The 6,349-nt window shown below is 42.9% G+C and overlaps 2 protein-coding genes across 2 annotated transcripts in view; one reads left to right on the top strand and one right to left on the bottom strand.

Moving 5' to 3' along the window:
• Nucleotides 1-214, bottom strand: part of FYTTD1 (forty-two-three domain containing 1) — a 45,971-nt gene extending 45,757 nt beyond the window's left edge. The window contains exon 1 of the mRNA XM_011978711.1: nucleotides 116-214. The gene's annotated coding sequence lies outside the window, so the exon portion shown is untranslated. The remainder of the gene's footprint in view (nucleotides 1-115) is intronic.
• The window catches only part of KIAA0226 (KIAA0226 ortholog), a 98,139-nt gene continuing 91,796 nt past the window's right edge, over nucleotides 7-6,349 (top strand). The window contains exon 1 of the mRNA XM_011978712.1: nucleotides 7-499. The gene's annotated coding sequence lies outside the window, so the exon portion shown is untranslated. The remainder of the gene's footprint in view (nucleotides 500-6,349) is intronic.

Below are 6,349 nucleotides of genomic sequence, written 5' to 3'. Positions count from 1 at the left end.
CGGCCCTCGCAGGACCGGACGAGGCATTGCAGCCGCTGCGCTGGGCGCTCGCGAGGACCGCCGTTGTGAGCAGCTCGACTTTCCGCCCAAACTGGGGGAGCCAGACCGCGAGCGCCTGTGAATCGTGTGCCTTCGGTGATCTCCTAATCCTCCGTGTCCTTCGAGTCCCTCCTGCTGCAGACAGGTCCCCTGTACTTCCGTACACGCGAGCCTTGCACGCCCACTGCAGTGCAGCCTCGGAGGCAGGACAGACCCCTGCGAGCGTAGACCGCAGCCGCAGCCCAGCTCCCCTCTCCCTGCACGCTCCTCCACCTACAGCTGCGCTGAGCTGCCGCCTCTGAACGCAAAGCAAACGCTGCAGTGACGGTTCCTGCGTCACCTTAACATCCAAAGTAAATGCTAACGTTTCGCGTATCTGTACCATCTCTCAATCGGCACTCTCCAAACGTTTGGCACGGTGTTCACTACCCTAATAAGACCTCAGCTTCCCTTGGGAGGGGTAAGTACCTCTGTTGAGGCAGCTGCATTTTCCTCTAATTCATTTGCATTGGGAATGGATAGAAAGGTTCGTTTACTTTTTAATCATCCCTGCGGGAAAACGACTTAATATCTGATGAATTCCTGCATGACAACTTTTTTCCTTATATCCCCCACTTCTTACCTCATTCGCCTTCCCTGAAGTAACTGCGTTTATGTGGAAGCATTTAGGTTATATCATCCTCACAACAGCTTGAAACTATCTCGGATATTTACATCTAAGGACAACACCAGATGCATTCTGTCCACCTGGAAATCTCTGTCGCCTTTCTCCTCTCCAATTCATAAAGTGCAAAAATTCCTTTAGCATAGAAATGAGCCATCTCGAAACCACAGTAGCCTCTGCTTAATTCAGTCATGTCACAATGTCATGTGGCTTCCAACTTCAACACCAATGACACATTTACTATTTTTTGCTTGGGGATCCCATGTTTTAAAATATTTCTGATGCATGTCACACTTAAAAATTAAAGCCAGCTGTTCCAGCTCCCCTTTCCATGCCTGAATTTAAAGCAAAGCTCGGCAGCGACAATTTTGCGGTCACCTTAACAATAAAAGTAAATGCAAACGTTTCCTGTATATATAGCATGGATAAAACCAGGAGTCTTCACACAGATTATGTTTCCAGCTGAAATCAAAGCACCATGACTCTTTTGTAAGCCTAGTAGTATTATCTTGGGGAAATGTATCATTTTTACTAGGCTTTTGGGAATATTCTAAATAACGTCTTATTCTCAAAGGTCAAGTTGTCCCTTTTTTTCTCATGACAAAGACTTAACAATATAGGAAGAGTGAACCACACACCTATCAAGCAGCACAAGAAACTTTAATGGTGGAGGAAAGTTTGGACTCAGAAACTCGAGAACAATATTTGGCATGTCAAGGAGAATATCATGTATGTTCTTAGCATTATGTGCTTGATTTTACTACTCACCTGTCTGGACTGCTAAAATCTAGAGAAACTGGCTCATGCCTGTCATCCCAACACTTTGGGAGGCCAAGGTGGGCGGATCACCAGGTCAGGAGATCAAGGCCAGCCTGACCAACATGGTGAAACCCTGTCTCTACTAAAAAATACAAAAATAAGCCAGGCGTGGTGGTGGGCACCTGTAATCCTAGCTACTTGGGAGCCTGAGGCAGGAGAATCGCTTGAACCTGGGAGGCAGAGGTTGCAGTGAGCCGAGATCGTGCCATTGCACTCCAGCCTGGGTGACAGAGCGAGACTCCATCTCAAAAAAAAAAAAAAAAAAACACTAGAGAAACTGGGTTGTGGGCCCAGACCTGAGTTTCATTGAGTGATAACTTTTTCACTTACTTTAGTCATTCACTGTATGATTTTGGGAGTCTCTGGACCTCATACTCATCTTCAAAACCAGAAAAAAGAAGTAATAATAGTATGAAAAGTATACTAAGTTATTCCTAAAATTCCTTCCAGTTTCAAAATCCTCTAAGCACAAGTCATTTTTCTCCACATTCACCTTCTCTCACTAGAAATAACTTCTACAATCTCTGCTCATTTGTGGGAGTAAACTACAGAGACGATCCTTAGGTTAAGTTCTTAATTTTATGGAAGAAAATTAATGCAGTTAAGAGTTTAGAGGCATTTTGTACTTCAGGTATTTATAGGACAGATAAAAATCCCAAATGTATAAAATCCTCCCTACCACTAATATAATAAAGATTCTCGGCCGGGTGCGGTGGCTCACGCTTGTAATCCCAGCACTTTGGGAGGCCGAGGTAGGTGGATCACTTGAGCCCAGGAGTACGAGACCAGCCTGGGCTACATAGTGAGACCCCGTCTTAAAATTTAAAAAAAAAAAAAATTCTCTTTTATCCTGATCTTCTCCCCCAAACCAAAGCCTTATCCCCAGTCTCTATAGTGCAAAGGCCATGCTGCAGTATTTCATTAAACAGTCCTAGCTGCTGTGTTTCAGACTTTCAGGTTTCCCCAAGGGCTGAGAGTCCTGGGGCCTAGGAGCAATCCCCAGATTCCAGAGGGAAAGGCAAGAAAGCAAGAGTGAAGCATTGTGGGTAATGGTAGGTCTTTTCATACACAAAACAGAACAAAATAGCAACGGAGACACACACAGTAAAAATAAAGAGGAAGACAAGCCAAGAAATCAGAACTGGGTCCTGTCCAAGAAGTCCATCAGCCAACCACAAGGGCTAGGGCTAAAAGGTCAACCCTGCAATTTTCTGGGGCAGGAGAGCTAGCTATTCGTTTAATCATATATTCATTGAGCGTCAGGCATTGTAATAGGCCCTGGGGATTAAAAAAAAAAAAAAAGTGGTGAGCAAGACGGATGCACACCCTATCTTCACACAGCTTGAGGAGCAAAGAATATCTCAGCACCTACCGCGAATAAGGCCCTGTGCTGGACAGGGCATTCAGCCTTTGTCTGTGTGCGGCAGTTCCGCAGCTTCACCTAAGTCAAAACAAACATGGAATCCAAGAAGCTGCCCTTTTAAAAGACTTCGTTTCACACAATGTAGGTAAAACAACATCCAGGATTGCCAGATAAAATGCAGGGCCAGCTAAATTTGAATTTCAGATAAACAACAGACAATTGTTTAGTACAACTACGTCCCAGGTTTCAGATAAACAGTGATTATTATTATTTTTTTTTTACTACAGTAAGTTTCATGTAATATTTAGGACATATTTACAACAGAGAATCATTTCATTGTGTGAAATAAAATAATTCAAACTTAAAGCTGTTGAAACTTTACATTATTCTGAGCCTTGAGAGGGACGTGGCTGCGTGGCACGAGTCCAGCAGCTGCAGCTGTAACTTCTGGTCTTTTCTGGAAGTGCTCTGGAATGATTGAGGAGTGCCAGAGATAAGACCCCTCCGAACATGACACCCCCTCACAGAATATTAACGGAATCTTGTTGGAATGTAGCAAGTTATACTAATCAAATCGTTATAACTGTTTCTGCCTGTATAAGTGAAATCTTAGCCTCCTCACTCTGGAGCACTGACCCCAGTCCTCTGGAATCGTGTTTCTGGATGGCTATCCTCAAGCTTTGTGCTGCAGTAAACTCTATACTTAGTCATATTTTCTGAATCTCATTATTGAAGGTTGACATTTGTTTAACTGAAATTCAGTTTCAATTGGAGTCTTATATTTTATTTTATTTGCTAAATCTGGCAACCTTCTCAACCTCAAACTTTTCTTTCTTTCTTTCCTTTTTTGAGACAATCTCACTCTATTGCCCAGGCCGGAGTGCAGTGGCCCGATCTTACTGCAACCACCACCTCCTGGGTTTAAGCAATTCTTTTCCTCAACCTCCCCTGTAGCTGGGACTACAGGTACACAGCACCACACCCAGCTAATTTTTGTATTTTTAGTAGAGAGAGCATTTCACTGTGTTGGTCAGGCTGGTCTCCAACTCCTGACCTCAGGTGATCCACCCACCTCGGCCTCCCACAGTGCTGGCATTATAGGCGTGAGCCACCGCAACCAGCTTAACCTCATCATTTTCTGTTAACACTTTCTGGCTCCTTTTTCATAATGTGCACAGAAATCTACACTTCTTCAAAGGTAGTAAGCACAACTCTTACACACTTTACCCCTTAATTTTTTATTAGTTTGATTTGCCTTTTTTTTTTTTTTTTTTGAGATGGAGTTTTGCTCTTGTTGCCCAGGCTGGAGTGCAATGGCGCTATCTCACCTCACCGCAACCTCTGCCTCCCAGGTTCAAGCGATTCTCCTGCCTCAGCCTCCTGAGTAGCTGGGACTACAGGCGCCTGCCACCACACCTAGCTAATTTTTATATTTTTAATAGAGACAGGGTTTCACCGTGTTGGCCAGGATGGTCTCGATCTCTTGACCTCGTGATCCGCCCACCTCAGCCTTTCAAAGTACTGGAATTACAGGCATGAGCCAGCGTGCCCGGCCTAAATCCCCCTTTTCTTAGCTTTGAGATATATTTGATAATAAAAGACACACACTGAAAGTATGCAGTTTATACAGGTGTACAGGATATATACCTGTGAAAACACTACCATAATCTGAATAATAAATATCATTATATATTCATTATTTTCTAAAGTTTTCTTGCTCACTTTTGTAATCCTTACCCCCCACCTACTATCTAGGCAACTACTGATCTGTTTTCTGTTGCTGTAGATTAATTTGCATTTTCTGGTATTTTTAATACATGGAATCATACAGTATATACTTTTTAACTGGATTGTTTCACATAGCATAATTGTTTTTCATCCGTATACCTTTTCTTGTTCTTGCCTTATTGCACTGACTGGGGACCCGAGGATCATGTTTAATTGGAGCAGTGAAAGTGAACATCTCTGCCTTGTTCCCAACCCCAGAAGGAAAGCGTTTAGTCTTTCACCATTAAGTATGATGCTAATTTTTTACAGATGCCCTTTATTAGATTGAGGAGGTTCCCTTCTACTCCTGATTTGCTGAGAGTTAATCACAAATAAATGCCGAGTTTTAGCTGATGCTTTTTCTGTATCTAGAGATTATCAAAAGGTTTTTCTTGTAAAATTTATTAATATGGTGAATGACATTGACTATCAAATTTTGAATGTGGATTTTCTTTGTTTTTGAATGTTGATGTTCCAAATATTGCATTTTTGGGATAAACCTACTTGGTCATGGTGTCTTATCCTTTTTACATATTGTTGGATTTGACTTGCTAATATTTTGCCAAGAATTTTGTTTTTTCATGAGTGACACTGGTATGTAATTTCCTTTTCTCGTAATTTATTTGTCTGTTTCTTATGTTAACTCTTTTGCTTTTCAAAAGAGGATATCTAGAAATCATACTGATGTAATTAATATGTATTATACTGGTATATTAAAGGAGTATGGTATAATTTATATTATATGATACTAGATAATATGTATTAGATATAACTATTAGCTAATATTAGTTATTTTTTTATTCATTTTTTAGACAGAGTCTTGCTCTATCACACAGGCTGCAGTACAGTGGCACGATCTCGGCTCACTGCAACTTCCGCCTCCTGGGTTCAAGCAATTCTCTTCCTCAGCCTCCCAAGTAGCTGGGACTACAGGCGCCGCCACCACGCCCAGCTAATTTTTGTATTTTTAGTAGAGACGGGCTTTCACCATGTTGGCCAGGCTGGTCTTGAACTCCTGACCTCGTGATCCACCTGCCTCGGCCTCCCAAAGTGTTGGGATTATAGGCGTGAGCCATCATGCCTGGCCAATGTTAGTTATTAATAAATAATAGCTAATTAATAACTCCCTTAAACTACTTATATATACACTTACATATTTTTCTTCTCTTTTCTGTTCAATTTTTTCCATTCTGCCCCATCTGCTACTGCCTTCTGCTGCAGCAGCCTTTCTTTGCCAACTTCGCAGTAGCTTCTGTCCCTCTTCTGTGTTGCCCTTTTCCTTTGTTGTAAACTTTTTCTGTTCTAGTCTTCTGCCTTTTCATCTCAAAATTTGTTTGTTCATTTATTTGTTCATTCCACCGAGTTCGAGTTCCCACTATGTGCAAGACACCATGCTAGATGCTGGGGACGCTGCCGAGAACACGACAGACGGGGCTGCAGGCACAGCTGCTGCCCTGAAGAAACTCGAGCTCCGGAGGAGCCCGTCCGCCTCAGCTAGCCAGTTTAAAGGGGCACTGCTGGCCACTAGGTCCCTGAGCATCAGTTCTGTGTAACTGGGGAACCTGCTCTGGGTGGACAAGGGAACTTGAAGGCGAATTCTTCCTGGACTCAGGGGTGGGGCCTCTCAGCTTATTAGGTCTTGCCCTCCTTGGGGAAGCCAGGAATCTTGACCACCAGGGAGTCTAGATTGATTCACC

The sequence above is a fragment of the Mandrillus leucophaeus genome, unplaced genomic scaffold, assembly GCF_000951045.1.
Source record: "Mandrillus leucophaeus isolate KB7577 unplaced genomic scaffold, Mleu.le_1.0 Scaffold199, whole genome shotgun sequence".
Taxonomy (NCBI): Eukaryota; Metazoa; Chordata; class Mammalia; order Primates; family Cercopithecidae; genus Mandrillus; species Mandrillus leucophaeus.
The sequence above is the reverse complement of the archived record's forward strand: the minus strand, read 5'-3'. Positions and strand labels throughout refer to the sequence as shown.